Here is a 10,894-nt window from a genome sequence, read left to right as displayed (position 1 = left end):
CCAAAATGGATGAATGAATGGAAATGAAACACTTCTTAAACAGCCCATCTACATGAAAAAGATGTTCATCCTTAAAAATTAGTGGCATATGTTTAATCTTTACCCATTAAAGTAACTGCTTTGCTCATGGCAGATGAAGACCAATAATCCACAACTATATTTGTCTCTTTCCGTTATTCTGTGGATATGCCTTCTGTATATATTGTCAGTGATCAGCCCCATGTAATGCTGATTATGCCTGATAATTTGTTTCTAATCTAATTTGTTTCCAAGCTAATCTGCTTGGAAAATCATCTATAGCCAAGCACAAGGAAATGGTTGTATCATTGGTAGCGTCTTTCCACCTCTCTGTGCAAGGGGAGGTATCTGTTTCACAGAATAACCTGCTTAGTGGAACTCAGAAGGAAGAAGATACATGAGGCCAGAAGGAGGGCAGTTCAAGTGAGACAGGCCCTACCCTGGGAGGAAAGGAGTCCTGAGTTATAGCTTCTGCTCCACTGGGGGAGAAGCTATCCTACTGATGTCTAATCATTTTATCCAATTGTTAATAATGTAGAAACACTACTAGGAGAAAAAGCAGGGCAGAACCCAATACACCAACCCTTTTGGAACAGGGCTCACATCACCAAACCACACTCCCTCTGGCTTGCTCTCCTTCTGGCTTTCCTTCTTGGCTGCCCAAAAAGCCAGTTTTAACAGAAGGTGCAGAGGGTGTTTTTAGCCCACCTGGTGCAAAGGGGGAAATGTAAGTTCAAATTCTCTTTGGGTGATGGGAGCCTAGAACCTGGAAATGACTGACCAGGAAGTGGCAACAGAAGATGCCTTCTAAACATGTTTCAAAGAGTAAAGGATGGTTGCAGAGAGTAGGATCCAAAATGGAGGGGCTTCTATACATGCGCAGCAAGGCTGCTCTGACATGCTATAGTTACAGTGCGTCAGAGCAGATTTGATTAATCAAGTTTGCTGGACCATGGGTATCACCATCCCCAGAAGCTTTAGTTAAAGCTCCCCCACCACCATTTTTCAGCACAGGGTACACAAGACACTCTGGTGCTTTAATTAAAATAGTTCCTGGAGTACGTGTATAAATGCCCTGGATAAGTGGCCTGAAATGCTATTAAGTATGTGGCTAACTTTAGCAACATAAGTGCAGCTTACCTATAAAAAGGTGGAGTTGGAGTTGGGCCATCATATCAAGCTTGCTTTCATTTTATGCTCTTTAATCTTCACCATTGGATTTATTTCTGACTCTGAACTCTTACAGTCTTACATGATCTCTCAAGTCAAGACACAAAGTTTAGGAATAAATCTCATGAACCAGAGTCCTCACAAAAAGGAACTCACTCCCAGCCAGTTTTCTGTTGACAGATCTCTCCTCTAACATAAGGCACATCTTTTTAAGGATGAGGACACCATAACATCCCCAAAACTCAGTCTGATCTGGTAATGAATAGTATTCTGATCCTAAAAATGGGGTTCATGAAAAATGTCTATAGTACTGTAACAAACTTCTCCCATTAGTATTTTCCTCCAGGCTTCCAACCATATGTTTCTGTGTAATACAGCAATGAAGCAATTAAGTTCCTCTGTAACAATGTGTTCTATTCACTTCAGTTCTCTTTCTAGCAGACTTATTTCAGCGAATAGTTCCAAGGCATGATCAGACTGCAGGCACTTCTTTATCCAGCTCTTTATCCAAGGGCTTGATTTTGAGTCTGCTAGAGGTTGCTGAGGCATGTCTCAGCTCAGCTTGATAGATCTGTAGGGTGGTTATTTAAATGAGCTGCTGTTCCAGGCTTGTCTGGAATGTCTGGATGACAGTGTTTTCCTTTTTTTTCCCTTAAGAAATCAGACAGCATGAGCCTCTGAGAACCTGTCTATAAAATAAAGGTCTGCATTAAAGCCAGGTAAAAAAATGGTCTTGCTGACAAGCAATCATTATTTAGAGATGCATACATCTCTCAAGGAATCAATTGCATGCCAGAGACCAAGAAACAATTCCATACAGAAACTACATTAAGGGAACATTAAGGTTGAAAAGTTAAGTACTAAAAAGACCAAAAATGCCAAAGTAAGATTTGGAAATGCTACCTTAATTCCACCTTCTGCTCCAGGTGGTAGCGCCAGGTGGCAAAGGGGCTGGCTGGGGCACAAGGATGCTAAAGTGCAGGGCTAGGCAGCAAGCAGCCCCCACACTTTAGCACCCTTGTGCCTCAGCCAGCCCGTCACTGTCTACACGTGCATTTCAGCACGTCATTATTCCGTTATAAAATAGTAAAATAGTACATTCCCTGACAGTACTATCCTACAGCAGAGTAAATTAATTTATTGTGCCTTAATACCAGCACACATGTAGACAGACAGTGCATGCATCTACATGAGATGCTGACTGCACAGTAGCCAAAAAATACTGTGCGCAATAGCATGTCACAGTACAGACAGTGCTAATACGCTACTGAGCAGCATTATTAGGGTACTGTGCAGCAGCAGCAGCATTTAAAAGACATTGACCTGTGCTACTACGCAGTAACTCCAATTACTGCAAATTTATTATTTGTTACTACAAGTACTAAATAAATGTGCAGTAACAGCTTCACAGTAGTGTCTCATGGAGATGCACCCAGTGACACTTTACTACAGAACTAATTATTCAACTCCGCAGTAAAGCACATGTGTAGATGCACCCATTATGTTAGTCCTTTATTATCTAAAAACATATTATTTCTCAATTATAAATATCATACTGCTTTATAAGTTTATGCACCTAGCATATGTTATTTTTTAATTTTTGTATACTTCCAAAATTGAAGTATTGAAATGGTTCTAAATCTTTTTATTGACTTGGACTTTCTGTACAATAAGCTTTCTTGTCTCAAAGATCTGTATTTTAACAATTTGTCAGCACAGATATACAATACTTACAGGGAATTTAATAACCATTTTCAAATAGGACAAGAAGTAAGTTTAAAAAGTGTAACAGGGTAGATGGATATTAGGAGGAACTTTCTAACCCTAAGAGTGATTAAGCAATGGAATAGATTACCTAGAAATGCTGTGGAATCCCCATTACTGGAATTTTTTAAGAACAAGTTAGGTAAACACTTGGCTGGGATGCTTTAGACATGGAATAGTCCTGTCCTGCAACACAGGGTTGGGCTAGGTGACCTCCTGAAGTCCCTTCCAGCCCATTTTTTTCTGTGATTCGATTAATGTATTCAACACATTTTTTTCTGCTTAAGAAACAGATAGACTTTGGAAAGTAATTCATTATTCAGTACCTCACAACCTGTTTTTCAGACATATAAACTCACAACATTAAATTACCAGCATCTTTTAATTATGTTTTTATGTCATCCTGTCTTTTATGGATGAGTATAATGATGTACTGATCCAAGCTCATTGAAGTGTCTACATTGAATTTACTGCACATAAGGTCAGGTTTTAAATTTTCAAGTGACCACTTCTGAAACCATCTTCAATAACATTTATGTGCTATTTTGTAATCTGATTATTGTAACGTTTATATAAATGATGACTTTTTTCTTTAATATCAAGATATACCTTAAATTGACTGAAAGAATGAATTGAGAATTTATGTTTATACACTAGTGAGGTGTATAAGTTTATTCTTAATTATAAAAGAATATGGTGAAAAACCATATTCTTTTGGTTTTTGGTCTGTCCCTAGCCTTAGTGCCTTTTAATTACACTGATTTCAATAAGCATCGCACACAGTGACACAGCCCCAATCCTGGTAACATAAACCTCTCATATGAAGCCCTACCAAATCACTAGGGTAGGCTCCATACATGGATGGAGTTTCCTGAATGGGATTGGGGTCATTTTTACCTAGGATTTAATGCTGCATTTTAATTCTAAATAATAACATCTCAAATCTTAATTCATTCTCAGGTAATCCAGCACATGCTTCATACATTGTTGTGTTTTATTTGATAAGTAGTGTGTTGTCTAAGTACAAGTCTAGTTGAATGATTTTTATGTAAATGATTTTCATGGACTCTGTTTCCATCTCATACATGGAGTAATACATAGTACTATCTAAAATAGTAGAACATAAATGATAATGTTAAAGGGCAGCCATAGGCAACCTTTTGTTAGGGTTAGAACAAGCTTCCTATTGTAAATCTGGCTTTCTAAATACTCTCCTTAAATTCCCCAAAGAGGAAAATACAGTCCTGAAATTCCGCATCCCCTCTCCTCAACAAAAAAGGGTTTAAAAAAATATTTATAAGAAATCAGAAAAGGAGTTTTATAATAAGAGTATTTTGAAAAAGTAGCCCTTTTTACGTCTTGGCTTTTTTGCCCCCTCCCTTTTCAGGGACCATCATTTCTCTAATTTCTCCAGCTCCAAATTTCTCTTCCTTGGCTGGAGGGAAATGATTTAATATTTTGAGGAGATTAAGTGGGGGAACAAAAAGTAATTTTGACAACAAAGAATATTCCCTATTATTTTTTTATATTGAGAAAGTACTTATGAGTCCCAGTTCTAGACTAGAAGCCCATGGTGGTCGGAAGTGTATAACCACAAAACAAAAAAGACAGTAACTATAAATTCCACAGTAAGGCATAAGATTCATGGCAAGAGAAATATAAACAGAAAGCACAGGAATTTTTGTGGCAGAACCACAGATTGTAAAAAAAGACATATGGTACTGCCATTTTTTCCCATTCTGTCATACTAAGCATACAGGAAAGAGATTAAAACAAGAGAAGGAAATTTGAGTTAACATGTTTCTGTTATTAGGCTGTTATTAGTACCAGCAACTCACCTAATAAAGGGTTACTCTTAAGACAGCTTTCACAGATCTCTGCTTTTGTAAAACAATTCTTAAGTTGCATGTATTTCCATATTTGATATGCATTAATATTAAAATCCTCCTGAAGTTTCTGGAGACATTTACATGTTTTATTGTCAGATAAATCCTTTATTATGTTGTACTGAAAATTCATTCTTCTTAAAAATTCAATAAATATTTAATTTGAACAAACAAAACAAAAGCAAAGAAACAAAGAAGGTACCACATAATGAGACTAAAGCAGAATGAACTACCAGCTACATCTGCTATTCACCACCTTAGTAACAGTTATCATGGCAAAATCTGTAATGTTTATACATGAAATACCAGCTAGATAAAAATTACATGATTTTTGTCTGTCTAGTAACCAGTAATAAGCAGGGGTTATTTTCTGCTGAAATAATATTCCTTATATACTGCAACACTGGGGCTAAGTACAGACAGTCAAAAAGCCCGAGGCTGAATTGATTCAGTCTTTGCAGGTTAGTCTAAGCTGCAAAGATTGAAATAATAAGCAAATGAAAAGACATTCACTTCTGATTCAGGAAATGTAGCTATGTTTCTGCAATGGCTCAAGCCAGAAGCCAGGGGGCACTACAGCATGGCTCTCTGGCACATAACCAGCATATGCTGTGTGTTTGCTTCCTTTTCCTGCTGCCCTGGAGGTCTCTGGGATTTGCAGTCTAGACTCACAGCAGCAGGACTCTGTAGGGTTGCTCATCATTTCCTCTTCCTGCTTCCAGGTGCCTCTGGGATTTGAAGCCCATGGTGGCAGCCAGCACTAAGCAGGGCAGGGCAGCTCTGTACTGAGGGGAAGGGAAATTTAACCCCCCACCCTGGCCCCAGACCCAAGCAGGGTCTTGCCTGGAGTGGGGCAGAAGGCAGTGAAGCCAGAGAGCTAGCCCTCACTGCTCCAGCTGGGGAGCAGAGGGGTAGGGCCAGTCCTGATTTCTGGAGCAGACAGCACAGCCCAGCCCAGCCCAGCCCAGGACTGCAAAATGCTGGGATGCTGGGGGACTGTGATTTAACTTGAACCAGGAAGGGGTCTGGGACAGAAATTTCATAAACTGATTTGACCTAAATCAGTTAAGTCTGATAGTACATTCAACCAGGTTTATCTTAAACCAGTTTCAGCCAATTTGAAACTGGTTTATGTGCACTGAACTTCTATTCTGTTACAGGTTTAAACCAGTTGCTGATTACTTAAACCAGTTCATGTGTAACTTCTGTCCCTAGCCCATATGGATAAGTGGAAGTGGAGAAAAAAACTCAATAGGCATTAATAGGACAATATGTCCAGGCCAAGGAGTAAGTGGCCAGTGAGCTGTGATACAGCACAGAATAGAAAATAGATACATAACACTGCCAATAAGAACTGATAGGTGAACCTCAAAACTTTTCAGACTTTCTTTTCATTAAGCCTTGATGAGTAAGAAGTGTATTGCTTTATTTTAGGGGTTTAGGTTGTAGCCATGTTGGTCTAAGGACATAGGCAGACAAGGTTCCTTGGGCGAATTTGATATCTTTTATTAGACCAACCCAAATAGTTGGAGAATAGTTATTAAGCAAGCTTTCGGGTTCCATCCAGGAAGAGCACACACCAACTGCTGAAACGTCCTTAGCCTGACGGAGGGTTTCCATCCAGGACGAGCGCACACCTACTGCTGAAACTTCCTTAGCCTGATGGAGGGTTTCCATCCAGGATGAGCACACACCAACTGCTGAAACTTCCTTAGCCTGACGAAGGGTTTTTGAACCCGAAAGCTTGCTTAATAACTATTCTCCAACTATTTGGGTTGGTCTAATAAAAGATATCAAATTCACCCAAGGAACCTTGTTTGCTTTATTTTAAACATTTCATGGTTATAAATTTCACCAGAATTCGATGTTTCTTGGCAGATCAGAAATTCTGCAAGGAGAGTGTGTCTCATATTCTTATAACATCTCCAATTTTATCTCATACCCAAGAGTTTAGTGGAAAAGGACCCTCTTGAACTAAACGATGTATGAATACACAAGAAGAAGCCACTAATAATGTGAAATAAAAAATAATTTTAAACATAAAAGGGAGCTAAGATGAAAATGCTTGTTTTGGGATGATGCTAAATTTCATTATATCTAAACCTTGGAGATCTTAGCTGATAAGTATTGAGTAGACACCTTTAGTCCCACTCCTTATACTCCTAAACAGTTTTTACTTATTATGAAAGATGAATCCCACATCTCTCTTCTTTTGTTGTCTCTCATTACATCTCTGCTGGATTCTGAGATCCTTAGCTCTGTCCATTTCTGTCAATAAGACAGGTTAGGGAAATGCAGAATGTCTATTACTTATGACTTTTGAAATCACTAGAGCAGTGGTTCTCAACATTTTCAGACTCCAGGCATCTCTTGGAAAATGCCAACTCCTAGCTTTCACTCATTTTTTGGCTACAAAAAACACAATAGAGCAATTTTTCTGTTGCAAAGAACTCAGAAAGTCCACAAGTCAAAATATTTTTGACTCTATGGATTTTTATTTGCAATCTCCAGTTTTGTTTAATGAATTGTGTAGGCTTTTGTACACCTAACAGGGCTAGTATTGCTCAGCACCATTAAAAGGATCTCATGAAGTACACTCACTTGTACAAAGTCTTCTCAGTTTCTAATTTCCATGGGATCAGTCACCCACTCCCACAAGAAGTCCATAAGAAAACAAGTGAAGGAGAAAATGTCACACTACACTGAAGATTCTGTATAGTCAGAACCTCGGTTCCTCTTCCCCAGAGATACCATCTCCAGCCAGCAATTATATGTGAATACCTGCCCTACCCATTAAAAGTGTGTGAAGGGTACTATACAGCACAGAGGTCTGCCCAGAGAACCCACAGATGATGACAAGAGATACTGGGCACATCTACATGTGCCACTATGGTGCCATGGTTACTGTACCATCATCTAGGAATACATCCTTTTGGAAGTGCTAAAAGAGTGCAGTAAAAGTTGTGCACTCCTGTTTTTAGGAACTATGTCACTGTAGCAATGCACTATAACAGGGGAGTGTGTCACTACAGCAATGTAGCTGCAGCATCATGGGTTTTGCCTGTGGACACTATGTGGCCATAATGCAGTGCTACAGTAACATAGCATCACATGTAGATGCACCCACTGTGATGGAGGCAAGCAATTTCACTACTTCACAGCCAGAACAAACTTTAGGGAAAACGACACCCTGGGCAAAATTGTATTTTGGTGGCCTCCCCCAGTGACATGCCTCTCCCCCTTCCCCACTACTGGCAGAAGCAGGCAGGGGTGCAGTGGGGAGACACGGCAGCATGGTGTGCCAGGCAGGCAAGCAGGCACTGCTGCTGATGCCTGCACTGCCCAGCCTGGCTCCTCCTGCCCAGCTGTTGGAGGTGGGGGGCAGGCTGGGCTGGGCTCTGCTCCTCCTGCCTAGGGTAGGGATTGGCCAGGGCGAGGGGAGGGGAGGGCGCTGATGTGATTGTGGGCTACTTACATGTGTGTGCATGTGCATGTGTGCTTGTGTGTGTGTGTGTGTGTGTGTGTGGCGCCTCCCTGACACTGGTGCCCTGGAACATCACCCATGTCACCCACCCCTAAGGCCAGCTCTGCTCACAGCCAGCACAGACTAAGGGGATTTGCTGCGTGATTCTACGATAAAATTTCCTTTTCTAGCTGTTAGAATTATAATTTCAGAGCAAGTATCAAACTACCCAGTATATCTACATTAGAAAACTGAAGTCTGCATAAATCCATGTGTCATGCAGTAAAACCCTGAGGCTTTTGCTGCACATGTATGTCTTTATGCCACACACAGCCCCCTAAACAGCTGTACTTTTATGATTGCTATACACAGCATACTTCTGCCTGAAGTCAAATGTCTCTTATCTTGTCATGAGATATGCATAATCCAAGGTTTTGTTTTATTTGACATTTTCTTCTGGCTGCTCCCATTCCAGTATAGGCTTTTTCACCTCCTCCCACAACACAATATAGTGAAAGGTATAAGTAAGGGATGGCAGGAAATGTTGTAATTTTTCTAAAGTATACCCACCAAGGTGATTCACTCAGCAGAAAAATAATCTTGTTTTCTCTGGCTGTTTTTCCCAATTAGGCCTTTCTCTTTCCCCACTTCAGCAGATGCTTCAAAGTCAATGCATAGACACATGCACCATTCTTGTGAATGGTAGTCACTAGCCCCTTTCCACTTAACAAACATACTGGGCCAGTCATTAAGCTCAATGATGATGTGTCCAAGACTAACTTGTTTCACACCCAGTGGGAACAGAGAAATGTTACACACTGATCACACCCACCAATTCAGGATGATTTATGTTGCTAAAAATATTGGGTTGGACTAATTTCCATGGAGGCTTCTTTAAACTTCTCTGGCAAAATAAAGAGAGCCTTAATATGGCTATGAATAATTTCCATGGATTTTAAGGCACTTTTCTCTATGAGGGTGATATAAAGTTGCTTCATATGGTTATCAGACCTTTCAAGTCTCTGAGCCAGCTGATGTGAATTGATGCTGCTCTATTGAAAACTCCAGTTCACACCAATTTTAGATATAGTTTTAGACAAGTGGGAGCCAACTTTTTTGGTAGGAGTACAACAAACTAGCCCCACACCCTCCTTGCGTGCTGCTCCAATTCCTTTCTGCTCCCTGCCCTGCACTCCCTAACGAAGCTTCTGCTCTGCTTTCTGCTTCCTACACTGTGCTCCCTCCTTGATCTGATACTCCACTTTCTGATCCTTGCATTCTGTATCTGCCACTGTGCTGCCTGTTCCCTACCCAGTCTTCTTCATGCCACACACAGAAGCTGCCCATACTACTTGCGGGACCTGTGCTGTAGGTATGCCACCCATGTTTTAAACTAAACCTTTAGGATAAAAAAGAGTTTTGAAAGCATTCTACTTACTATATGCACCTGAATACATAAATGACTTGAATTTAGAAAGAAAGGTTGCTACAGCAATGTCAGGTATTGGGCTTAGTTTTGCACAAACAGTTAGAGATTAGTGTTTTGCTTTACAAATGTCTTGAGGGATTACCTTTGAATTTCTTAAACAAAATTATGCAAAACACAATAAAGAGCTAATGAACCCCAAGTAATTTATCTCAAGGAACATAAAGAATTCTGTGCCACTGAAATAAAACGGTGTCTTGAGAGAGAGAAATTAAAGTTCATATAATACCACTACCATTACCATTCACAAACCTCTATTTACAGTTAGAAAGATGAACTGGGAATGTAAGAAAGGTAGTACACAATATAATATTGAATAGCTTGCAGTCTGCAGTTAAATTAAATGAGTTAAAAGTACAATCTGTGAGAAAATACGGCATTCATTTCATGCCTATTACATAGACGACTATCGGTGCTAGTTATGATTATAAAATCACACTTCAAATACTCACATCTCTGTAACTCCTGTTTTCAAGTCTTCAGGAGTTATGACTCTGACATTACTAGCTGGAACAAAAACATAGCACAGTGTCTTGCAATTTTCTGAGATACTACACCTGCCATATATACATATTAATTACATAAAGAAGCTGAATGGCAATTTACCTTTTCATGCAAAAGGAAACCTAATTGTTTTATAACATACTGCACTTTAAAACAGTTAAATATTCATTTAATTATACAGGGAAATAGTATGGTTTTGCACTTTCCACTGTACAAGAGACAGCATGTAGCTGCACCACCCTAGGAGCAGTACCAGGAAAATCTACGTCCCAGAGGTATATGATTATCCCTTTGCTTCTCCCCTTTTCCTTCAAAGTGTCTAATAATCTGCTACTGACACCTGCCAGAGGTAGAATCCGAAAAGAAATGAAGGCAGCCTGAAGAGCTTCTCTTCTCTGTTCTAAGATCTGGTGGTAAACTTTGTCTTACTTCAATTAATTTTGATTCTGAAAATTCCTCAAGAGAACAGAACAATTCATATACTGGGAATGATACATATAGGTGGGGCTTGTGGTAATAAGGTAAAGCTTGTAATGTACTACAGTGATCTCTGCTCCCCAAAATGTTATCACTAATAATTTCACAAGCTGCTTCTTTCAACCA

This window comes from Alligator mississippiensis, chromosome 1 (assembly GCF_030867095.1).
Source record: "Alligator mississippiensis isolate rAllMis1 chromosome 1, rAllMis1, whole genome shotgun sequence".
Classification (NCBI taxonomy): Eukaryota; Metazoa; Chordata; order Crocodylia; family Alligatoridae; genus Alligator; species Alligator mississippiensis.
Note: the sequence above shows the minus strand (reverse complement) of the source record.